The following is a 27,689-nucleotide window of genomic DNA, read 5'->3' on the forward strand; positions in this document are numbered from 1 at the left end:
CTGGCTAAGTGCTGATAAAAGTGCTCTCCTACTAATTGATCTCTCTTTTCAAAGGATTATAAACTGTGCTGAAATAGTAAATTGGTCACTTTTAAAAAGTATAAGAAGAAGAGAAGGGAGGAGAAAATAAAAAGAAAGTTATGCATACTTTGAGGCTATTAATGTTTTGAGGGCTAGTCCGGCATACCCACATATCAACCCTGGTATATAAGTCACTCATAAATCAGCTGTTGAATCTTAAATTGGTTAAACTGATAAATTCTTTCAGTTCCTAGACTTCACTGAGCAGGTACTATCACTTGTTCACGGGGTTACTCCCTAATATAAACGGTCTGGGCCACAGTCTCACCCCCTTCACGGCGATAATAGTAATTTTTTTGCACTTGCACTTATTTGGCACTGTCTCCTTCACTCCCGGTCACTTCCCACCCCCCCTTTTTTTTTTTTTTTTCACTTTTTATGAGTAGAATTTATGGATAAACATCTATCCCCTAAACCTCACACAATGCCTGCAAAAGTGAAAGACAGGAAACCAAGAAACAGCTTAGATGCCAACCCAGATTCTAGGGCTGAGATGAATGCTCTTAACATTAGTAAATCAGATATTGAAGACATTTCGAAACAAGTAACACAATCACTACTTCCCCAATTTGATCTGATTAAAACAGAGATTAACACCTTGGTCTCAGACATGAAGAATTTTTCTTCAAAGTTGCTGGATGCGGAAACTAGAATATCTGAGATCGAGGACAATACGTTTAAATCAGAGCAAATTATGCAACAACACAATAGCAAACTAAACTATCTTAGTGATAAAATTGAAGATCTAGAAGATAGATCGCGGCGTAACAATTTGAGAATTATTGGCTTACCAGAAACTCCTAGCTATCAAGACTTAATTCATTTCGCAGATATAATATTGCCAGAAGCACTTGGAATACAAAAGCAAAACATACAGGTAGAAAGGGCACACAGAGTTGGCAATGTAAAAAGCTTATCAGACAACACGATACAGAAACGCCCCATAGTTGTGAGATATCTTAACTTTCAAGACAAGATTTCTATTCTTAGAGCTTACAGGAAACTACAGCAACTAGAAATAGACCAAAATAGAATCCTGTTGTTCCAGGACTTTTCGTTCCAGACAGCCAGTAAACAAAAAGCCATGGCCCCCTATTGCACCATGCTTATCAATGGTGGATTCTCGGCCAGGCTACTATACCCAGCTAGAATCAAACTTTTCGTGGATAATGAGTTAATTCTATTAGATACGCCCCAGGAGGCCAAGACTTTTTTAGATAAACATAAAATTGACCAGCGGGCTGTTGTTAAGGAATAGGGCCGTAGGTGTCACAATTCGTGTTTGTACATATCTTATCACTAGCGGGCAATGTCCCGAGGGTATATGAATGCCCCTTACTGGTCACTTTCACATATCTCACGCCTATCATGTCTTCTTTTTTTTTGCTCTGCTTTCCTGGGTATATCGCATCAGTTAAGAATCATGCTGATGGAATCTAAATTTAAGTTTACATTAGATAAGGATGTTGTTAAAGTTAAGGTTAACAACATGTTGGGTATGGGTACCCGGGGGTGGGGGTTGGCCGGCGGAGGATCCCTTCTCTTACTCACTTGCTCTTTTTCCCCCCTTTTCCTTCTTTTCCCCTTTTTTTTTTTTTTTTTTTTTCATTCTTCCGGTGGCGTCGGACGTCTCCCAACTATCCTTGTTTAAAGTAAAATACCACAGTTGAAGGTTTTATCGTGGAATGTTGGGGGCATCACTAACCCGATAAAAAGAAAGAGAATTCTAAACTACATTAAAAAACAGAAAGCGGACCTAAGTTTATTACAGGAAACTCACCTCACAGATAGGGAACATAGAAAATTACAGGTTAACTGGCTGCAGGAAGTGATATTCACTCCCTGCGCCTCACGCAAAAGGGGGGTAGCAATTCTTGTAAAAAAAGGGACAGATTTAAAAATTATAGCACAAGAATTAGACCCCAATGAGCGCTTCATTATTTTAAAAATAAAGATGGGTTTTCACACTTACACTATTTGTAATGTATATGGGCCAAACATTGTTGATAATACTTTTTGGGAATCTCTGAGGACCAGACTCCTGCACTATGTTGATACCACTTTGATAGTTGCTGGAGATTTCAACATGGTTTTTAACAGTAGTGATAGATTACAGACCACCAAACAAACAACTGTCAAAGTATCTCAAAAAGCAACAAGAATTCTTAGATCATTCTGTCGAACACTTAAGATTAGGGACATATGGCGGCACATATTCCCAAACAATCGAGAATTTACTTATGAATCAAAACAGTTCAAATCATTTTCACGTATTGATTATTTCCTTGGGTCAGACAGACTTCTTGGCTCAGTGGTTAAATCACAAATTGGCGAATTCACTATCTCAGACCATGCTCCCATATCTTTGGAGATTGGTCTAGACAACACTATATATGAACCAAACAGAGGGTACACGTTCCCCCGCTATTTATATAAAAATCCAACATTTAATAGATTCATCTCTGAAAGATGGAGTGAATATAGGACACAAAACCTTTCACACAGTACCAAACCAGAAACATTTTGGGAAGCAGCCAAAGCTGTGATCAGGGGAGAAATTAAGCAATACACCTGTAAACTTAGAGCAAACTTACGCTTAAGGGAGATTCAGCTGTCTAACTGCCTCAGTAACTCATACAACACCTATATAACGACACCTAATGATACTAACTGGCATAGATATATAAAATCAAAACAGGAGTGGGAGGCATTCAATCTCCAACAGACCATAAAACAAGATCAGCGTCAAAGAACCAGCTATTATAGATATGGTAGTAAAATAGGCAAGCTCCTAGCAAACCAGGTGAAACTACACACTGCACCTAAACGAATTAAGGCTATTGTGGTAGATGGGATAAGAGTTACTGAGAAAGAGGCAATCAAGAATGGCTTTGCTAATTTTTTCAAAAAACTTTACGCAGCCCCTCAGATTCACATACAGAATAAAAATTGTTTTTGGGAAAAAATTTCACTCCCAAGGCTACCCTTAGACGAGGCAGAGAAACTTAATACACCTATAACAGCTATAGAGGTAATGCAAGCCATTGATAAACTCAGTTTGGATAAAGCAGCTGGCCCCGATATGCTCCCGTCAGAATTTTATAAAATTCTCAAAGAGGAGATTAACACCCCATTGGTCAATTTATTTAATGACTACCTGTGTAAGGGTGAGGTGCCCTCAGCATATTTCGCAGCCTCTAAAATTATCTTAATTCCAAAAAAGAACAAAGATCCAGAACTTATTGACTCATACCGCCCTATCTCACTACTCAACACAGATTACAAAATATTCACAACTATTTTATCGAACAGACTTAAACGTGTACTTGGCTCGCTGATTCATGTGGATCAGGTCGGCTTCATGTTGAACAGGAACCCAGCCGCTAGTATTCGGAAAATCTTATTATTGTTAGACTTTTATCATACAGATAAGGCACCCAATAGGGAAGAAACAGCGATTTTGTCAGTCGATGCTCAAAAAGCATTCGACTCAATTATTTGGGACCACCTATTCTTTACTATGGAACAATTTGGCTTTAGGGACCACTTTCCTAAATGTATCCATGCCTTATATGCGAAGGCCTCTTCAGTACTTGTGGTTAATGGCTCCCTTACAGAAACTTTTGAGATTCTGACAGGGACGAGACAAGGCTGTCCAATTTCACCTCTATTGTTCAACTTAGCAATTGAACCTCTGGCATTAATGCTGAAACAACATTTACAAGGGATTTCTCTGGGTGACAAATATCTTAAACTACTTCTCTACGCGGACGATCTGCTACTCTTTCTTAATAAGCCACAATCTGAGATCCCAATAATTATAGATATAATCGCCAAATTCGGTACATTTTCAGGCTATAAAATAAATATCTCTAAATCTGATCTATTATGGATAACCAGACCAATGGGTATAGACTATTCTCCACCTTTCAGGGTGGCAGATCAATACATTACATACTTAGGAATTAAAATTAGCACAGACCCGGCGGAATGGTATCCATTGAACTATTCTCCACTATTAATTAAAATTCAATTAGATCTCAAAAACTGGGCAAAGTTACCTTTATCATTGACGGCAAAAATCAATCTGGTTAAAATGATCATATTACCTAAACCACTTTACATAATGCAAAACATTCCAATTCCCCTAACAAATGCCGACCTAAAACGTCTGGAAAGTGCTATCAGGTTGTTCATTTGGGGTACGGGCAAGAGACGCATTACTTTACAAAAACTTTCGCTCCCCAGGCAAAGCGGAGGCTTATCACTTCCTAGTTTTCTGATTTATAATAAATTATGCTTGGCCAAAGTTGCCATGGATTGGCTCACTGCTGGATCATTTGTTGCTTCCTATGAAATTGAGCAAAATCTAGTCACTCCATTCAACCTAGTGGCGCTGCTACACTGCCCTATCAAGGACCTACCACATAAGGTTAAAACGAAAATTACAATAATCCACACTATCAAAGCCTGGCAATTTATTAGGATGTGCATGATGGACATCCCACAAATTTCAGAATATGTACCTATTGTAGGGAATCCGTGCTTCATCCCAGGCATCAGGAACAAATTATTCAGTAGATGGTCCAGATTGGGGCTGAAACACTTAGTACAACTTAGGGATCCAGAAACGCTTGGGGTATCCACCTTCGCTACTTTAAAAAATCAATATCATCTTAAAAATACTGACTTTTATGCGTACTTACAAGTGCGGCACTGGTACACTGAGACCATTAAAGATCCAGCTAGAGATCATCTACATCCAGGCATTAAAATGGGTCTTGCCCTATTTAAGGCAGGCAAACACGCAATTAGTTACTGGTATAAAATGATGCTTCTCGAGTCCGGTGAAACAAATCTGTCAGACATTCATTTAAAATGGAGCAGAGACATTCAAACCTTAGAGCCTGTTACAATTAAACATAGCATAGTAATGGTGGAACGCGCCACTTTATCAGCGTCATGGCGAGAGTCACATTTTAAACTTATAAACCGTATCCATATAACTCCGGCCAACTTAAATAGATGGCGTGGAAACTCAGCTCACTTGTGCCCTCGCTGCAGCTCAGCTGATGCCGACCTGGTCCACATGATTTGGCGATGTCCAAAGATCCAACACTTCTGGTGTAAAATCCAATTTTGGTTGAATAGAGTACTTAATATCCATCTAGTTCTGGACTTACAACACGTTATCTTTCTAGTAGATCGGAACGACATAGTAGAATATGCCCCTAACATTGAGCTAATTAACACTGCAATTCTGGGGGGGCGATACCTCATTTTGAAAAACTGGAAATCCAGCAGGGCACCAACAATTAATAACTTAACCTACCTGCTACACTCGCAATATACATTAGAACAGCTTGATAGTTTTAATAATGGAATAAGTCATCAGCACAGATTTGAATGCAAGTGGTTAGATTTTATTAGAAGCTACAGAAATAGTTCAGATAACTAGTTGAAAAATCTCTCCCCCATCTCCTCTCCCCTTTTTTTTTTTTTTTTTTTTTTTTTTTCTCCTCCTCTTCCTTCTTATTTTCCGGCCGGGCACCATCCCCCCCCCCCCCCCCGGGATCCAAGCCCGTCTTTATAATGGCTTCAGCTTGAATATGACTAGAAGACACTAGCCGATAAATATTTTTTTTTTGTTCAAATAAATACTTGATATAGAAAACTACTGGTAGTAATTTTAGGTTACAGCTTGAACTAGCATAATGCTAAGCTAACTTTGCTCGGCTATGAGTGCTCTCTTTCTTTTTTCTTTTTTGATTGTTCTTTCTTTTTCCTCCTCTTATATATATAATGATTTTATATCCAAGAATAGTATGACTAATCAATGAGAGTGATGTATCATTTATATCTAAGAATTTTTAACAATTTGTTGGATAGCCTCGAGGGATAGTCCCTTATCTAGTGTAAAGTTGTTTTCATATATATTTGTACATTTTATTTTGTAGCACCATTACCGTCGTTGCTAAATAGGCCTAAGAACGGCCTTTCGAATGTCACAGAAACCGTATATTTTCCTTCTGTTTTCTTTTACTTCCTTCTGGCTGTTTCCATGTCATGTAATTACTGATTATGAATACTTAACGTATAGAATGCATTTCTTTATTTTTCTTTCATGTTTGTTTTGCAATTGAAACTGTACGTTTTGGATGTACTAATTGCTGTACTTGTTTATTTTACTTTTTTTCTTTTTGAAAAATTTAATAAAAATAAAAATTAAACATGGCATGATTGTAGGTGCAAGACATGCTGAACAAAACATATCTGAAACAGCAGTACTCCTGAACTTTTCACGTATCACAGTTTCAAGGGTGTATTGAGAATGGTGCAATGAACAAAAAACATCCAGTCAGCGGCATTCCTGTGGAAGAAAAACGCTTGTTTATGAGAGAGATCAGAGGGGTATGGCTAGACTTGTACAAGCAAAAGGATAGGCCACAATATCACAAATCACATCAGAATTAAACTTTGGTGCGAAGAAAAACATATTGCAATGTGCCACTAGGTGCACTTTATCATGGGTGGGCTACATCAGAAAAGATCAAGAGAGCATGCCTTCTGTGGGCACAACAACACCAGCACTGGACCATTGAAGACTGGAAAAAGGTTGCTTGGTCTGATGAGTCGAAGTTCCTAGTGCATGATGTTGATGGCAAACTCCAAATTTGGCTAAAACAGCATGAATCCATGGACCCGTCATGTCTGATGAAAACTGTGCAAGGTAGAGGGGAGGGTGTTATGGTGTGGGTAATTTTTTCCTGGCACACATTGGGTCCATTGATACCCCTAGATTCACCTCTAAATGCACAGGTGTACGTAGACATTGTTGCTGACCAAGTGCATCCGTTCATGTTGACAGTTTATTCTCAGGCAGATGGTTACTTCCAGCAGCATAATACGCCAGTGCACAAAGCACGAAAGGGCTGTTCACTGCAGGCCTACACCTCCATTGAATCTCCAGGAGTTGCATGACATTCTCATGTCTGCATGGTTCACAATACCTCCACAATGTTTTCAATAAAATAATTTTGTAAGGTGTGCAGAAACATTTTTATTTGTATTTAAAGGAAGACTAACCATCTTCATGGTTTCTAGCATCCCACCCCACCCAGTTGCTCAGGTGCTCTCATTATAGTGCATTGGAAGTGTGTATAAAGCCAGGGAGGCTCATTCTTAAATGCATAGTTAAAGCAGGAATGGTATAACCCAGAAAGGCCTCACATTGCAGTGTTAGGATCAGTCAACATTGGGACGCCTTGTAAATTGGTGACTGGCTTAAGCAAAATATGGCCATATTGTGTGACTAAGATCCCAATTTTAAAATATGAGCTTAGGTGATTTTTTGCAATATTTAAAATGTTTTGATAATATAGAAGGGGATGTGCGTCAATATTCTATTTTGTGCAATTATTTGGTTGGTTGCTTGCACCATTAATAAGTAATATTAATAAAATAATTTTGTAAGGTGTGCAGAAACATTTGTATTTGTATATATATATATATATATATATAAAAATAATATATATTTTATGTGAGTAACATTGAAATGTAAAGTATTTATAACTACTTTCATACTTTAAAGCTGTTGGTCTAATGCAGGTGTCGGTTTAGTGCGTGAGCTATAAGTGTTTTTTTTTTGGGGGGGGGGGTTTAAGCAACACACCCAATTGAAGTCTATGGGGTGAAGAAGTTAACGCAGTCACAATATCCAAATTCCTAAAGTTAGCGCGTATAAGATTTTTGCTCGAGCACTAACTTTTTACTTTCAAATTGTAATATGTGCACGTTAAAATGTTACTTTGAGAGCCGATAGTGCACAAGCAAAAATGTTATTTATTGTGCCACTTGTAATCTGACCCATATTGGGGTCTATGTAGTCAGAATATTCATAACTACAACCAGTGGTAAACAAGGACAGGTAAAATAGCTAAATTGAGGCAAAATACCCAAGTCAGCTTCTGTAAATACAATTTGTTTATTAAAGGGACAGTCTACACCAGAATTTGTATTGTTTTAAAAGATAGATACCCATTCCCCAGTTTTGCATAACCAACACAGTTATATTAATATACTTTTAATCTCTGTGATTATCTTATATCTAAGCCTCTGCAAACTGCCCCTTTATTTCAGTTCTTTTGACAAACTTGCAGTTTAGCCAATCAGTGCCTGCTCCCAGATAACTTCACGTGCACGAGCACAGTGCTATCTATATGAAATACGTGAACTAACACCCTCTAGTGGTGAAAACTGTTAAAATGCATTCTGAAAAGAGGTGGCCTTCAAGGTCTAAGAAATTAGCATATGAACCTCCTAGGTTAAGCTTTCAACTAAGAATACCAAGAGAACAAAGCAAAATTGGTGATAAAAGAAAAATGGAAAATTGTTTCAAATTATATGCTCCATCTGAATCATGAAAGTTTATTTTGGCCTAGACTGTCCCTTTAACCCCTTAGTGACCAGAGCACTTTTCCATTTTCTGTCCGTTTGGGACCAAGGCTATTTTTACATTTCTGCGGTGTTTGTGTTTAGCTGAAATTTTCCTCTTACTTATTTACTGTACCCACACATATTATATACTGTTTTTCTCGCCATTAAATGGACTTTCTAAAAATACCATTTTTTTCATCATATCTTATCATTTACTATAAAATAATTTATAAAATATGAGGAAAAATGGAAAAAAACACACTTTTTCTAACTTTGAACCCCAAAATATGTTACATATCTACAACCACCAAAAAACACCCATGCTAAATAGTTTCTAAATTTTGTCCTGAGTTTAGAAATACCCAATGTTTACATCTTCTTTGCTTTTTTTGTAACTTATAGGGCCATAAATACAAGTAGCACTTTGCTATTTTCAAACCATTTTTTTTTTTTTCAAAATTAGCTCTAGTTACATTGGGACACTGATATCTTTCAGGAATCCCTGAATATCCATTGACATGTATATATTTTTTTTAGAAAACATCCCAAAGTATTGATCTAGGCCCATTTTGGTATATTTCATGCCACCGTTTCACCGCCAAATGCGATCAAATACAAAAAAATCGTTCACTTTTTCACAAATTTTTTCACAAACTTTCAGTTTCTCACTGAAATTATTTACAAACTGCTTGTGCAATTATGGCATAAATGGTTGTAAATTCTTCTCTGGGATCCCCTTTGTTCAGAAATAGCAGACATATTTTTTTTGGTAATTAGAAGGCCGCTAAATGCCACTGCGCACCACACGTGTATTATGCCCAGCAGTGAAGGGGTTAATTAGGGAGCATGTAAGGAGCTTTTTGGGGTATTTTTAGCTTTAGTGTAGTGTAGTAGACAACCCCAAGTATTGATCTAGGCCCATTTTGGTATATTTCATGCCACCATTTCACCACCAAATGCGATCAAATTAAAAAAAAAACGTTACATTTTTCACAATTTTAGGTTTCTCACTGAAATCATTTACAAACAGCTTGTGCAATTATGGCACAAATGGTTGTAAATGCTTCTCTGGGATCCCCTTTGTTCAGAAATAGCAGACATATATGACTTTGGCGTTGCTTTTTGGTAATTAGAATGCTGCTAAATGGCGCTGCGCATCACACGTGTATTATGGCTAGCAGTGAAGGGGTTAATTAGGTAGCTTGTAGGGAGCTTGCAGGGTTAATTTTAGCTTTAGTATAGAGATCAGCCTCCCACCTGAAACATCAGACCCCCTGATCCCTCCCAAACATCTCTCTTCCCTCCCCTACCCCACAAATGTCCCCGCCATCTTAAGTACTGGCAGAAACTCTGCCAGTACTAAAATAAACGGAAAATTTGGGTTTTTTTGTGCATTTTTTTAGCATATTTACATATGCTTATGTGTAGGATCCCCCTTAGCCCCCAACCTCACTGATCCCCCACCAAACAGCTCTCTAACCCTCCCCCTCTGACTTAATGTGCGCCATCTTTGGTACTGGCAGCTGTCTGCCAGTACCCATTTTAGTGAAAAATATGCTTTTTTTATAAAAAAAATGTCCATTTTCTGTAGTGTAGCTTCCCCCCCCAATACCAACCCCCCACCCCTTCCAGATCCCTTAGATGCTTTTCAAAAAATAAGTTTATTTTCATTTTTTTTACAATTTACTTGTAACTTTTTTTCTGTAGTGTAGCGGTTCCCACCCGCTCCCACCCCGTGCACGCGCCGCCCACCACCCCCCGTGCGCGTGCGCGCACCCGTGCGCTCCCCCGAAGGCTCCGCCCCCGATCCCGCCCCCTCCACCTTACAGAGCTCACCGATGGCCACCCACCCGACTCCCAAGTCGGCTCCCACCCATCAACGATACCGGCCATCGATGTCCGGTGCAGAGAGTGCCACAGAGTGGCTCTCTCTGCATCGGATGGCCAGAAAGTGTTATTGCAGGATGCCTCGATGTCGAGGCATCACTGCAATAACCGGAAAGCAGCTGGAAGCGAGCAGGATCGCTTCCAGCTGCTTTCCAGACTGAGGACGTGCAGGGTACGTCCTTGGTCGTTAACTGACATCCTTTAGAGGACGTACCCTGCACGTCCTCGGTCGTTAAGGGGTTAAGTAATTTTCTATAGCCAACCTGACAATTACAATGTGGTACAAAAATAAATTATATAGTGCTGCTATTGTAGGCTATTTGTAAATAACTGACTTGTCAAAGCTAACTGACTTTACAGCTATAGTTGAGGATTTCAAGTCGTACCTGCTGACTTTTTATTTAAAGGAATGAACCTAATTCAGGTGTAATTTTTTTTAGAAATATATGCTTATGTCAAATTAGAATGCAACTCCTATAATAGGGGCAGTAAATTTGTGTCACACAAAAAAAGTTGTGCTGGAAAACTATGTCACACCACTCCTGTGCTTAAATTATAACTCCATACTGTCTAGACAACTGCCAATCAGAGCACAGTTTAATGTTCTGTGATCTGCATTGTCCCACTGCTGTATTCAACAAGGCTACACACAGGACTACAGGAAAATACAAGATAGACACCATATTATTTTATTCACAAACAGAAAATGTGGATACAGTGCTAAGTTCATGGGCGTGATCACAGAGTTCCTATAAGTTTCAGCGCAACTGCTGAAACCCACGTCCCCCGTAAGGTCACCTTGCACATCGGTTGAATCACATAACACACACCGCCATATAATATACTGACGTAAGTTGGCCAAAATGTGTCGCCAGTAATTGATGCCAGTATATTACACGCGTAATTGGAGAAAGAGTAGAAATGTATTTTGTTGACTTTGCACGTAAAAATGTAAACCGAAACCAATTAATAAACAGAAACATCAAAACACCATTAAACTCCTATATAAACCCATGCGTAAACGCCATATTTTGCATGTGTTGGGATTGTTCATTGAGCTACAACGCAGGGCCCAGGAGCGGAGGTATAAAGAGAGAGTGAGAGAGAGAGAGAGTTGTAGAGTGAGTTAGTATTGGATTGAGGAGTAGTAGGACACTGAGACATATTTGAACATATTGCACACATTGCATCCATACATATACACATACACTACACTTTTATTTTCATATACCTGACAAATTTAATATTTAATTTTTATACAGTTTGATAGGCTGAGTGTTTGGTTGTTAAATGTTTGATACGTGTGCCTGAAATGTATGTGAGTGCACATAAAATATATGCATTCTGCGCAAGTTCATGCACTGCCTTTGTGATACAGACTGCCAACACCAGTTCGATGTTAGTCTATGGGAGTAAAAACTGTGCACGCCGTGTAAAATCTACGGGCGTAACTTGCGTGCTGTGCCGGGTTTGTGATTGCCCAATGTGTGAAAAAATGGTGACAATGTTTTTTACGCATGTCGCCAAGTATGTGATCGAGGTCCATGTCTATAGTGCTTGATATCTGCCCAGCACATATATAACTTCCAGGATCATGAGGAAATAACTGTAAATAACTGCAAAAGTATGTTATTAATTTAAACTTCCAGAGACAGAGACCGACCTAAGAATTAATATTAGAGACATACAATTTATATTTTAAATGTACACTTGTCTAGATACCTACTTGAAATGGAATAGGCATCCAGTTAGTCAAAGCAGAAAAAAAGTGTAAGTGCAACAATTTTATGTCCCTTTATGACAGGGATGTACAATGAATATCATTCAAGGGGACATAAATGTAGAACGAAAGGCTTCAGAAGGTCCATAAAGTTATTTTCCCCCATAGCAAAAAGCATTTAAATCGAATGTGTGAGAGAAAAGTGAATTAAGCAGGAAAAGGCAAATTCAGAGAGCATGCAGGTATTCTGTGGGGTAATACAGCAGATATTGTTTTCTGGAGGTCAGAATGGGATATATTTTCTTATGTGGAGGAGAGGATGGAAGTCACATGGGAAATCTTCTACAGCTTCATGTATGCCACAACATTAGGCCAAAAGGATTTGAGGTGCTTATTCTGTAATCATTTTAAAAAACCAAGAAAATGATGCAAAAACACTTTTATTTAAAACAAACTTAAAAAAAAGTACAAACATGTTACATAAATAAACAAATGGATACCTTCATTTATTCTTTTTAAAACATGATTCACATGCAGTGAAGCAGAGGACACATTAGCCATTAAGTAACTGGCTAAAGAAAATCAGAGGAAGCAGAAGGCACAACTGAAACTTTAAAACATGCAGTTTCTTTGTTAATGCCCCATTTTGTGTTTGCAGCAATTGTAATCTAGTACATTACTTCAGTCAACCAATAAAATATACATTAAACACCTCATGCTTATGTGTAAAAAATTGTGCTTGTCCCACACTCCCTAATAAGACCAAAACGTTCTGCAACCTACATCTGCAAAATATTGTAAAATCTAACAGCTGGTTTATGCAGCTTTTTCAAAACCTAGGTTACAGAATTTGCTTACTCGCCTCTCTAGGGAGCGTGGAACAAGCAAGAAAAAAAGCAAGAGTTAATGTCCCTTAAAAGCTTTGAAAAGTCTTTGCACAAATGTTTCACCTTCCATATTGTTATATTTCTTTACATTTTCAATACTTCAAATGTTATTATTTAACTTGTTTAATAGGTCCCTAAGAATCTGCCTCTATCTAAAGTATAGACATTTATGGAGTATTTTTTATACCTTCTGTATGTCCCTAGTGGTGACACAGAGAAGAAGATTTTTGCATGGGTATTGTGCTTCAGAGAGAGTCATACACATGTATGGTGCATTCTTATTAATTATATGGCAACATTTTTTTAAAAAAGTGCGAGACAAAAATGTCTGCTTTTATGATTTATATTCTTTTTAAGTCATATGCTGTGTTTAATTGCATGTCATCACACAACCTTACTGCGTTCAGTTTTAAATTGAGAGATATGATTTGCTAAACTGAGCAATCAGTTTAAGACCACATGTGCTACTCACAGTTCTTCAAAAGATATTAACCTTATGCATTTAGGCAATGTTTACATTGAAGCCGGTAATCATTTTTGACAGGTCAATGGTCGTTAAAATGGCTGTCAAAAATGATTACCACTTTTGGTTGTTCACAAACCTGTCAGATATTTGTTTAGCTCTAGCTGCATTGTGGTAGATGAGGGTTACTTTCCAAACCCATCTAAGGGTTAATGGGAGATGTTAAAAGTTACTTTGTGTCTATTGAAGCCATTAACAACTTTTGGCTACATGAGTGTTGATTTTAATGTGCAAAAATGTGCATCTCTCTCTTAGCTAAAAATATGAGTCTTACATAGATGAAAATGAAAAATGTTATTAAATATTTGTGTGTGTCTATTGTTCCTTAGTCAATGAAGGCCTAATGCTTCATGGCAAATATACTATTAAACATTCATTTTCTTTAAAAAAAACTACCATGTTTGTTATTTTCTAAATGAAAATACAGTTATGCTTAACACCTGCAAACACTTTTATATACAGTACTTGTAAAACATAGTGACAAATCTAATGAGGAAGTCTGTAAAACTGCAGCGAAAAATGATACCATGAGTATTGGATAACAGCTAAATTCAATAATATTTTTCAGTTCTATTTTAAAGGGACAGTCTACTTGAAAATTGATATTGATTAAAAAGCTAGATCATTAATTTTTTTTTACCAGTTTTGCATAACCAACACTGTTAAAGGGATAGTAAACCCCCAAAAATATTTTATGATTTAGATAGAACATACAATTGTAAACAACTTTCCAATTTACTTATTTTATCAAATTTGCTTGATTCTCTTGTTATCCATTGATGAGGGAACAGTATTGTATTACTGGCAGTTAGCTGAACACATCTAGTTAGCCAATCACAAGAGACAAATGTGTGCTGGCACCAATTAGCAGCAGCTCCCACTGGTGTGGGATATGTGCATATTCTTTTCAATATAGAAATTAAGAGAACAAAGCACATATGAAAATAGAAGTGAACTTAAAAGTGTTTTAAAATGACACGCGCTATCTAAATCATGCAGCTTTAATTTTGACTTTTGTATCCCTTTAAGACACTGTTTATCTCAGTGTTTACCTTGTATCTAAGCCTAAGCAAGTGTCCCCATATCTCAGTGTTTTTTTACAAACTTGCATTTTAGCCCATCAGTGTTAGTTACTGCATAATTCCATGGGAGTGAGCACAATGTTAATAATAAGGCATTCATGAGATAAGAGGCGGCCTGCAAGGGCTTAGAAACATGCAGAGATTTAGAGGTTAGAAAGTATATTATTATAACAATGTTGGTTGTGCAAAGCTGGGGAATGAGTAGTGAAGTCATTATCTATCTTTTTAAACAATAAGAAAATCAAGCATTGACTGTTCCTTTAATGTTTGCTAATTTGCCCTTAAATTTTTGCTTGTCCCATCAGCGTGGATAAAATGCAAATTTAAATAACTTTATATTGAGACAAACCTCTCAAATTCTTATTTTATCCTAGACAAATGATTTACTTAAACATTAGTTTAAAACAATACCTTTATATACATGGTATATATCAGCAATAAAGCACTGCACTACAAAAGATTCACTTACAAATAATTGTTTTATCTCAGAAGTATTTAAACCTGCTTTATTAGCAAACTTTGCTAGCTTTGCTATCTCACAGAAGTTCAGGATCACATCATTTGAAAAACTTCCTGGTTATGTTTGCTTATCTTACCTTCATTACTGTGGCGAGTCAGAGCCAAATGTAAATAACCCTCTGCACTAATCTAAGCAATCACTGGGTAATGTGTTGCAAGTTTAGATAAACTAAAACATACTTAAAGGGACAATTGAGTCCAAAATAAACTTTCATGATTCAAATAGGTCATGTATTTTTAAACAACTTTCCAATTTACTTTTATCACCAATTTTGCCTTGTTCTCTTGGTATTCTTAGTTGAAAGCTAACCCTAGGAGGTCTATATGCTAATTTTCGATACCTTGAAATCCTGCCTCCTATGTGCATGCATTTTGACAGTTTTTCACCACTATAGAGTGTTAGTTCATGTGTGTCATATAGATAGCATTGAGCTCACGCACGTGAAGTTACGTTGGAGTAAACAATGATTGGCTAAAATGCAAGTCTGTCAAAAGAACAGAAATAAGAGGGCAGTTCACAGAGGCTTAGAAACAAGGTAATTACAGAGGTAAAAGTGTATTAATACAACCGTGTTGGTTATGCAAAACTGAGGAATGGGTTATTAAGGGATTACATCAGGGGTGGACTGATACTAATTGGGGCCCCGGGCAAAAATTAGGCAAGGGCCTCCACTGTCTCCCACTGACCCAAATTTATTCAAATGTATACAAATGATCATGGAAGCCTCCCTGCCCCCACCAGGCTTCCCATTGTCAAGGGCAAGAGACAGGGCCCCCAACCTCCAGGGCCAGACCCCACAATCCATGGCCCTCACAGCAACAGACCCATGACAGGACCCCCCCCACACTCTAGGGCCCCTGAGCAACAAACCCCCCATCCAGGCACAAGTGTCCCCACTAAACCCACACTTAACTGCTTAGTTACTGATAGAGCAGCTGTCAGCCCCAGCTTAAGCAGCACACCAGGAGACCTAGAGATGCCATTTGTGGGCCCCCTAGATGCTGAGCACTTGGTCCAGGTCCTAACTGCCCGGCTTATCAGTCCACCCTTGGATTACATATCTTTTTAAACAACAAACATTTTTGGTGTTGACAGTCCCTTTAATGTGCATGTTGCACTTCAATAGCTCTGAAGGAATTTTTTAAAAAAGCACAAATTTCTAAGGTAAATTGTAGGGATTGCAGATAAAAATAATCAATATAAACTGCTTTGACTTTAATACACTTAAAGTGATTGTAAAGTTGAATGACTTAAAGGGACAGTCAAGTCAAAATGAAACTTTCATGATTCAGATAGAGCATCAATTTTAAACAACTTTCCAATTAACTTCCATTAACAAAATGTGCACAGTCTTTTTATATTTACACTTTTTTAGTCAACAACTTCTACTGAGCATGTGCAAGAATTCACAGAATATATGCATTTGTGATTGGCTGTTGGCTGTAACATGATATAGGAGGAGTGGATATTCATCAGAAAAAAATCTACTTAAAGGCTCCATCGCATGTGGCAATTGTAAGGTTTGTCAGTATATGGTCAAAAACAGACAATAATCGATAGGTTTAGACAATTAATGATCATATCAACTGCAAGAGTACGAATGTTGTTTATTGCATGTCTTGCAGTTGTGATTTGTTTTATATTGTTATGACCACTAGAAGTTTAAGAAAACTTAGGACTGAACATCTGAGCAACATTAGGACAGCCCAGAAGAATGTAGAAAAAGACAAAAAAAAGTGTGGCAAAACACTTTCTACAATCCCACAGGGGGAATACCAATGCTTTTAGATGCTGGGGTTTAGAGAAATTGAAATCCGGTAACAGAGGGGGTGACACACAACAGAGGCTGTTACAATTAGAAACAAAGTGGGTCTTTAATTTGAACTCTGTCATGCCTTATGGCATGATTGAAAACAACAACTACTGGGTTTATCTGTAATTGAGGTGAAGGATACCATTGAGGCGACACACCGTGGTATAGGGACAATTAATTAGGCTGTATGTTCAGGACTGATAATTTGGTACCGATCCTAATCAGTCATTATTATTTCCTCTGCTAACTCTCAATATCACCTCTAAGTGTAAACTAGTAATTGCTGTAAGGAATGGGCTAATATTGAAACACATTCAATTGATGATAAACTAATGTCAATAACTGGACATTACTGATAGATGTGTATAATTATACAACTGGTGACTTCATTAGCCCCAATGTGAAATGGTCCCTAGGGGTATGTGCTGATAGTCTACAGTTTGTTACTACATAACACACTCTTTTATTATAGTACAGCAGTTGATACTTATGTCACTATTTACACACACATTTATTTTACTAAGTGGTTGATTACGGTGGCTGCGTATTTCTCATGGAGGCCGATCTGTGCAGATTGCTATGTTTTTATGTGACAGCTAATAAGTATATACACTGCTTGGAATTTGTTTATCGCATACGAGTTTAACGATTCACATTGGCCTTAGAGGAGGCGTGATACATATACATCACTCTGATTGGTTTAGAGAACCAGCACTAGGGTTTAAAAGGCAGTATATTGTACCGCTCCGGTTTGTCCATTATTTTCTAACTTTGAAAAAAGCCGGTATGACGACCAAAATGCGTTTGTCCTAATATTACTGTGTTGGTCACTTCCAGTTATCGGACAGGAATACAGGGGAGTGACCCACAGTTTTTTTTGTTTTTTTTTTTAAATGAGCTTTATTAATAGATTGGCATTACAAAATGGAGAATAAGCATACACATAAACTATGATAATTACATTGGAATGTATTACTATAGTCCATCAGAGTCCTTGGTCCCAAGCTGGACCAAATGTTGTTGGTAAAAAGACTATCGTAATCAATTGTTCTCCTGTAACTTAGCTCAAAAAGTTTTGTTTTTTATTTTTCAAACATTGTAATCAAATAAAACATTAATAAAACATTTTATATCTGTATCCAATAAACCCTGTTGCATTGTGTCTTAAGTGAGGGCGAGGTGGGAAATCGATAGCATAGTTGCTTCGGGGGAAGGGAGGGGAAGAATGAGTAGAGGAGAGGGAAAAAAAGGGGGAGGGGGTGTCGAAGGAGGCTTTATAAAATGTAGCAGTAAAAGTGAAGTTTCCAGTATGATTGATATGTGCCTTATAAAGGTGTCAAACTCTTTCTGATTTCCAAATTTCAGAGATATATTCATGTACTTCTATCCTGTTTTCCCGCATGTAGTGGTATCTTTCCATTTGGAGGAGTCAATTCACCTGGTTCTCCCAGTCCATTATGGTGGGAATTTTGTCAGATCTCCAGTTTCTGGGGATTAAAGCTTTTGCTCCGTTTAGCATCAAGAACAGCAGGTGTTTTTTGCATTTATCTTTTATCTTTCGGAGGTTATGAAATATTAATATGTCCGCTGAATTGGGGATGAATACCTCCAGCTTAGCTTCCATTTTCTTTAGTACCTCTGGCCAGAATGCTCTCAGTTTCTCGCATCCCCACCAGATGTGTGTCAGAGTTCCCTCCCCCCCACACCCCCTCCAACATCTACCATTTGTGCATTTGAACATATACTTGAGCCTATGTGGAGTATGATACATCTGGCTAGGTATTTATAATTCATCTCCTGCACTTTGGAGGAAACAGAAGCTTTTGCATGGTTGTAAAACACTATGTTCCATTCTTTCCTCGTTAGTAGGGTTTCTAATTCTGCATTACATTTGTGGGTGTAGGAGGGAAGAGGACTGCCGTCTCAGTTCAGAAGTAGGCGGTATGTCATTGATATAGTGTGTTTAGGGAGTGGGTTCATGAGGCATAAATTCTCATAAGGGGTTAATGATCATATCATGTGTTTTTTCATACCGTGCAAATCCAGGTAATGCTTGATTTGGATGTATAAGAACCAGTCAATAGATGTGTCTCTATCTAACACCTCTGCTAAGGTTCTTAGTTTATTGCTCAAGAGCAGTTTGTGTATAACTATTTGGCTTATGTGTACAGCTGTTTGGTCTTCTGGTATAGACTTAGAAAGCAGAATATCTGGGTTAACTGTGTATGAGGCGAGTGGAGAGTAGGATGTAGAAATATATGGGTGCGTGTTTAGAATTTCATGCCATTGTTGATAAAGGTCCTCAAAAAATAGATTGTTTTTCCCTTGTTTGGGTTATATGTTCAAAAATTCAGATTTGTTCAGGTTCAAATGAAAGTTAGAAACCTCACTATACCTGTCAAATTCTGTGAGAGTGGCTGGTTCTGATAATGTAGGGGACAATAAGGTGAGGAGGATGTCATCCGCATACATCACAAGTTTGTGTTCTGTGGGACCTACATTAATGCCGGTTATCATATTGTTATTTTGTATCTTTTGAGCTAACACTTCCACCAAGAGTGCAAATAGGAGAGGAGACAAGGGGCACCCCTGTCTCGTACCATTGCATATATGAAAGGGGCATGATTGTGGACCATTGACTTTGACCTGAGCCGTGGGATGGGAGTATAGTATAGCATAAACCTTATTAATGAATCCAGGACTAAAATACATGTGAGACATAGTGGCCCTTATGAAATCCCAACTGACTCTATCAAACGCTTTTTCAGTGTCGGTTGAAATTAGGAACATGGGAATGTTATTATTTTGGGCATACGATATGAGTTGGGTTACTTTAATGGTATTGTCTCGGGCTTCTCTCCCGGAAGCCCTCTTGGTCTGGAGAAATCAGGCAGGGTAAAAAATTATTAAGACGAATGGCTAGTATTTTTGCGTATATCTTCACGTCTATATTTAGCAGAGAAATCGGCCTAAAATTTTCTGGTTAATTGGGGGGTTTCCCTGGTTTTGGGATGACCATAACATGTGCAGACAGCATGCTGGGAGGGAATCCTTTGTGATCCTCTAGTGCCTTGAATAGGTTCATTATTTGTGGGGCCAGTATGGGTGCATACAGTTTATAGTATTTGGCGCTGAAGCCATCTGGGCCTGGACTTTTTCCTCCTGGAAGGTCTTTTATTGTGGAGATGACCTCCACTAGGGATAAAGGTTCATCTAAAAAGGTTACTTCTTCATCTTGAAGTGTTAAAAGCTGTGTGTCTTTAAGGTAATTTTGTATTTTTCGTGTATTGTGTTCATCATGTATTGCCAAATCCTGTATTGCCTACTCTCCTCCTGCTTGTCTCTCCCATGCCAAAGCCACTACCCTGCCCCCCGCCTCCCAACACAGCACAGGTAACTCCCTTTCTTAACTTTCTTTCAACAGCCACTGCCCTGCCCCCGCCTTCCAGCCTCACAGCCCTCCCACCTCCTGGCACCTATTTAATGGAGGTCGCTGCACGACTGAGCGCAGCTGGCACGCCAAAGGCAAGCCCCTCAGTGCCCGTCTGCGCCTGGACCACGCCCAGCTCCACAAACCCTGGCTCCTACAACCACTGCAACTATGACGCCAGCACCCTCCTCAATCTCAACACTGGTAGATCCACCTGCCACCACGCATCCCCGATGAACACCATAGGACCCTTCACCTGCTGCAACTTCTCCTTCTCCTCCCTCCGAACCACTAACCTGCCAGTCACCTCATGCAAAAACAACCGCCACAACCTCAACTGCATCCTCCTCAACACCCGCTCCGTCCACAAGCAGGCCATCAAAATCTTGAACCTGCTCAACTCCACCTCCCCAGATGTTGCCTTCCTCACTGAAACCTGGCTAAACCCCACATCAATGTCTGACATTGCCATCCCCGACGGATACAAGATCTCCCATAAGGACCGCGACAACCGTGCGGGAGGAGGCAGCGTCATCGTCCACAAACACTCCCTCCACATCACAAACAGCTCTGACTACCACTCACCAGGTTTGGAACACCTACACTTCAAGATCCAGGTCAGTCCCAACATCACCCTCTGCGGCATCCTCATCTAAAAACCTCCCGGCCATCATCCTGCCTTCTGCGACTCCCTCACCGACCTCATCCCACCCCACGCCCTCGCCTCATCAGACTACATCCTCCTCTGTGACCTAAACTTCCACATAGACAACCCCAACGACCACAACACCACCAACCTCTTAGAAAACCTTGGAACCATTGGACTGAAGCAACTTGTCAACTCCCTAAGCCACTAAGCCGGACACACCCTCGACCCTATCTTCTCTGCAGGCAACTACATCTCAGTCAACCACATCACTGAACTCCATTGGACCAACCACCATTGCATAAACTTTTCTTTCAACAAACCCACCACACACCTCCGGCAGCACCACCCGCCCCACGGAAACTGGAACATCACTGAAAACCAACTGCACTCCACCCTGAACAAGTCCCCCCCGCTATCTCCACAGATGCCAACTCCTCCACCCGCAACCTCCACCACTGGCTCACAGAATGCGCCAACACCCTTGCCCCTCTCAAGAAACCGTCCAACCGTCAACCCACCAACAAGGCTAGTTGGTTCACCCCAACCCTCCAGGACTCCAAACGCCACTGCAGGTGATAGGAAAGGACCTGGAGATCTGGCAAGACCCCTGTGAATAAAACAGCCTACAAAGAAGCCATCACTACCCACCACCACCTCATGAAAACCACCAAGAAGACAGCCATCCAAGATAGAATCAATGCCAAAGTCCACAACAGGAGCTATTCACAATAATCAAGGAATTCTCCAATCCCAACAGTGACACCAATGACATCCCTCCCTCCCAGGACCTCTGCAATAACCTCACAACATACTTCCACCACAAGATCATCGACATCTATGACAGCTTTGAGCCCCAGAACTCACCCACCACCGCCTACCCACCAACTCCCACTGATATCTCACCCAAATACACCACACCCTACCCCCCACAAACCATCTGGAGCCCCACACCCCAGAAGACACCATCAGAATCATGAGATCGATCCACTCCAGAGCACCCTCAGACCCATGCCCGCATCACATATTCAACAAAGCGGGTTACACCATTGCCCCCAAGCTCTGCAGCACCATCAACTGCTCCATCGAAACTGGCACCTTCCCGGATGATTGGAAGCATGCAGAATTAAAACCCCTACTGAAAAAAGCCACGGCTGACCCCAATGATCCAAAGAACTACCGCCCAATCTCTCTGCTCCCCTTTGCGCCCAAAGTCATTGAGAAGTCCATCAACACACAACTTGTTGACTACATTGAGGCCAACCACACCCTGCACCCCTACCAATCCAGTTTCAGGAGCAACCACAGCACCGAGACTGCCCTCCTCACCGCCACAGATGACATCCTCACCCTACTTGACCGAGGAGAGACCGCCGCCCTCATTCTCCTAGACCTCTCAGCAGCATTCAACACTGTCTCCCACCTCACCCTCTGCACCTGCCTACAGGATGCTGGCATACACAACAAAGCCCTGGAATGGATCACCTCCTTCCTCACTGACAGAACCCAGAAAGTTAGACTCCCACCCTTCACCTCCAAGCCCACAGAAATCAGCTGCGGTGGACCCCAAGGCTCTTTGCTGAGTCCCACCCTATTCAACATCTACATGGTCCCTCTTGCCGCCATCAGCTGACGACACAACCTCAACATTGTCTCCTACGCCAACAACACCCAGCTAATCATCTCACTTACCAGTGACCCCACCACCGCCAAGAGAAACGTCCACGAAGGGCTGACAGCAGTCGTCAACTGGATGAGCTACAAATGCCTAAAGCTGAATGCAGACAAGACTGAAGTCCTCCTCCTCGGTCCCACCACATCCACCTGGAATAACTCCTGGTGACCCACAGCCCTCTGACACCCTCCAACCCCTACCGACCATGCACGAAATCTAGGCATCATCCTGGACTCATCACTCTCCATGGACCGACAAATCAACGCCGTCTCCTCTGCATGCTTCCACACACTTCACCTGCTGCAAAAGATCTTCAAATGGATCCCAACCGAGACCAGGAAGACTGTCACCCACGCCCTCGTCAGCAGCCGACTGGAATATGGCAATGCACTCTATGCCGGCTCCACCATCAAGCTCCAAAAGAGACTACAGCGCATCCAGAACGCCTCGGGCCAGACTAATCCTCGACATTCCTCGTCAATGCCACATTACCAGACACCTGCGGGACCTGCACTGGCTCCCCATCAACAAAAGGATAACTTCAAGCTTCTCACCCATGCATTCAAGGCCCTCCACAACATTGGTCCCGAATACCTGAACCATCGCGTTACCTTCTACACCCCCGCCAGACAACTTTGATCAGCCGACCAAGCCCTCGCAGTCATCCCCCGCATCAGGAAAACCACAGCAGGAGACGGATCCTTCTCTCACCTGGCAGCCAAGACTTGGAACACCCTCCCGCTGCACCTCAGTCAAGCTACTTCCATAACTAAGTTCAGAAAGGACCTCAAGACCTGGCTCTTCGACTGAACTCCAACTCTCAGTGCCTTGAGACCCTTACAGGTGAATAGCCGTGCTTTACAAGAACCCAATAGACAGATAGATAGATAGATAGATAGATAGATAGAGATCGGTGGGGGGGAGATTTAGTGTATTGATATGATAGAGTGAGTTGTAGTAGGAGCGGAGCGCTTCCGATATAGATGGGCTGTCCATTTGGGGTAGCCCTGATTTGTCAGTTACCTTATGGATATGAGTTTTGAATTGTTACGCTTAAGAACTCTTGCTAAAAGTTTCCCTACTTTGTCACTTTGCTCATAGTATGTTTGTTATAAATGGAGTGTGCGTTGTTGGTGCTCTTCTAATAAGTGTATTTTAACTGCTTCTCTAGCCTGTGTCAATTTGGAGAGTGTTTCAGCGTCTGTTGTGTTCTTTTTATGTGATGTTTCTAGTATTTTGACTTGGAGTAGCAAAGTATTATATTTCTCTCTGTTTTATCTAATTATTTTTGCCCTTTGTTGAATTAATTCTCCCCTAAGGACACATTTATGGGCCTCCCAGACTGTGGCAGGATGTAATACTGTTGTGGAGTTAAATGTAAAGTATTCCTGTAGTGCATTTTCTATCTCTAATTTGATCAGGGGGTAATCTAATAAATGATCATCCAGCCTCCACATGAACGGGTGGTCTGGCATGGTCTGCCAAGCCATTCGGCAACGGACTGGGGCATGATCTGACCATGTTATTTGAAGAATATCTGAGCTTACCAGGGAAGCAAGACTAATCTAGTCCATAAAGAGATAGTCTATGCAGGAGTAAGTCCGGTGGGGATGCGAGTAGAACGTGAAATCCTGTCTATCTAGATGCAGAGTTCGCCATGTATTGTGTACAGCAAATTCTGTCAATCTGTCATTACATTGCTTTATTACTCTTTTGGTGGTAGCTGCTTTACCTTTGGAGGTATCCATAAGGCAATCAAGAAAAACATTAAGATCAACTCCAATAATAAGAGCTCCTTTCCTGTAGTCAAGTATTTTGTTGCTAACCAATCTTAGGAATGTGTTTTGTTTGATATTTGGATCATTTATATTTACAAGTGTGATGGTTTTCCCGTACAACATACTTTTTAAAATTAGGTATCTGCCTTCTGAATCTCTTTCCTCTTGAATTAACTGAAAGGGTATTGAGTGTTTAAATACAATGCCAACTCCATTTAGTTTTTGAGGGCTGGACGTAAAATAAGCTGTGGGATATCTGTTATCTGACCATTTTGGCTCTCTGCCCTTTTTGAACTGTGTCACTTGTAGGAATGCTACATCTCCCTGTAATCTGGTAAGTTCTCAAATTATCATGGACCTTTTTTCTGGTGTATTAAGGCCTTTGGTGTTTAGCGTTATGAAGTTAATGTATGGTGATCATGCCATTGAGGCCATCTCAGTGGTAATTAAGTAGTGTGAGAAAAAAAGGGGGGTTGAAGGAGAGAGGTGGGAGAGGAAATATCCGTCTGGAACCTTTTACGTCTTATTGTACAAGTTTTTACCTACTACCCTCAGCTCGTGAGCAGTAAAGGTTTGTGTCTAGTGTATTTTTCCACCAGACAAGTTATCACAAATGTCAGCAAGGTAATATTATAAAACTATGGAACTATGAAGATTCTTCAGTCCCAACTCAACTATACACAAAAAATGATAGTTAGAAAAATTATTGGGACCGAACAATTAACTTCAATACTGAAAAATAAGTGAGGGTAGTATCTTCACCGCTACTTCAACAAATAATTATTAGCATATGTATATGTAAACATATAAATATTGGGTCATTAGGTGGCGCTAGAGTTGAGGGAATAAGTTACCTTATTGGTAAAAATAGGTTAGTTTGCGGGGGGAGGTTGCATTTAAAGAACTTTGTGAGCCTTGTAACAAGCGGCTCACACCTTTCGAACTCTTTGGGAATGTAACTCCCAACTGAACCGGTGTATAATAGGAATCAACACGGTGCTGTTAAATGACTTTGTGGACAACATGGATGGTATGAAATAAACAAACATTTTCCGTACATAAGTTATGACTTAAACCATTTGTGCTAGGTCAGATTAATCAATCCTATCAATTCAGCTTGTAGTAAGATCTATCCAATGTAACACTAGAACTGAGAACACGTAATTGAATTACATAGGTTTCGGCTTAATTAATATTTGTAGGATGCGGGCCCAGTTCCATTATCTCTCTACACTCCTGCCTCAAATGAGCAGCAAAATACACTTTTTGTAGATTTTAAATTATCAGTACGTTACTAAACCATGCAAGGCCTTGGGTAGGAAAGGTGATGTCTCCGTAATAACATTTTATGTTTTGCTAAATAACTTTGTTGACAATATAGCTAATGTAAGGTAAGCAATTGTTTTCATGTATAAATATATTTTAAGCTCTGGTTGTAGACATAGCAACTGCAACGCTCTAATCTATAGTCCTGTGAAAGTAGTGTATTATTCGATTTCTAATGTCCATCCAACATTAATTTTGTACCTGTGGGAGGAATAAGGCTAGTAAGATATACATTACAAGAGTCTCTGACATAGATCTTTCCTGTGGAATTTCAATGAGCTGCTATGGTCACTCCACTGATGTTCCAGCTTCTTCCTGGCTTATGGATGATGCCGAGTGTTCAGGATCAGAGTGAGATCTCATATCTTGGGAGTGGAGTGCGACGTCCAGCTGTCTGCAGAAATCTGGAAGATCTTTTTCAGATCTGAGAGTGGCCGATTTCCCGCCTTTAGTAGCAGTGATACATACTGGGAAGCCCCATCTGTATGGTATTACGATTTGTCTCTGCTCTGATGTGATGTATTGCAGTTCTCTTCTTTTTTGCTGGGTTGCAGGGCTTAGGTCAGAGTAAAGTTGCAATTCAATCCCAGCATGTGTTATTTGCTGCTTTGTCCTGGCGCATCTCAGAATTTCATCTTTAACCTGAAAATTCAGAAGCTTCAGAATAACGTCTCTTGGTGGTGCCTTTGGTGGAGGCTTTGGCCATAATGCCCTATGTGCTCCCTCAATGATGACCTCTGTGGAAGTTGGTGTTCCTTTTATAATGCGGAACAGGTCTTGTAGATATCCTGATAGGGCTGTTGGTAGTATTGTCTCAGGAATTCCCCGGATGCGAATATTATTTCGCCTATTTCTATTGTCTAAGTCTTCCACTTTTTCCATAAGGAAATTTAAAGAATCATCATGAGTTTGCAGTTTATGTAGAGCTTTTTTGACAGTGGTGTCCATGTTTTTTTGCTTTTCTTTTAAGTGGTGTATATTTTGCGTCAGCAAAGATAGTTCTTTTTTAAGGTCACCAAACAGCTGGCGTACCTCCGCCATTACACATTTTATATCATCTTTGGAGGATAGGTTCTGGAGGTCGTATTTGGTAGTCACTGTGTGATCTAGCCCTTCTGTATATTGCATTCGATCAGCACCTATTTGTACTTGCTCTGAATGTGGGTTTAGGAATGCATCCGTAGGAGGTTCAGGTCCCTTTAAATATTGGTTCATCATGTTTGCATGAGGGGTCCTGTCAGGTTTGTTGTTCTTTCTGTTAGACACAACTGTGGGGGGATAATGATCTGTGGCAATATATTTTGGAATTTTATGTTTTTATGCAGATGTCACCTTAATTTACTGCGAATAAAAATAGTTCTAGTTGATTGACCAGTACTAGGATTATGGAACGTGGTTTCCTCTTTCTTTTTTCAAAATGACCCCCCCTGTTTAGCTTCCTAGGCCCCTTGTGTTTAATAGAGCCTGCTGATGATTAATTGGTAGTTAGCAGAATCTGATAATCTAGAGCTGCCAGTAGCTTTTTATTTTTGTTGCTCCCTTTTTTCCCCTCTTTTTTCCTCTTAAGTGATGTGCTGTGTTGCACAGATAATATTCCAAACCCTCACTTGATCAAATATTCCTGACAAGATTTATTTGGCCCATCGGTTCGATTTGGTGGCCGTGAGTAGTTTGGCCCTGATGTCCTGCTTGTGATGCAGGTGTGAATTTCCATCTGCGGTTCTTACATGCACCGTGTGTTCCCAGGTGTTACCCCTTGCAAGCCCATTTAAGTAGTGGCAGTTGGTGCTGACTGCTGTGTTAGCGTGGGATGCGATCACCCTACCATACTTGCCAGGGCTGCACCTCCTTCCCTTTCCTCCTGGTCATTCCTGCTGTCTTGTGT

The sequence above is a fragment of the Bombina bombina genome, chromosome 6, assembly GCF_027579735.1.
Source record: "Bombina bombina isolate aBomBom1 chromosome 6, aBomBom1.pri, whole genome shotgun sequence".
NCBI lineage: Eukaryota > Metazoa > Chordata > Amphibia > Anura > Bombinatoridae > Bombina > Bombina bombina.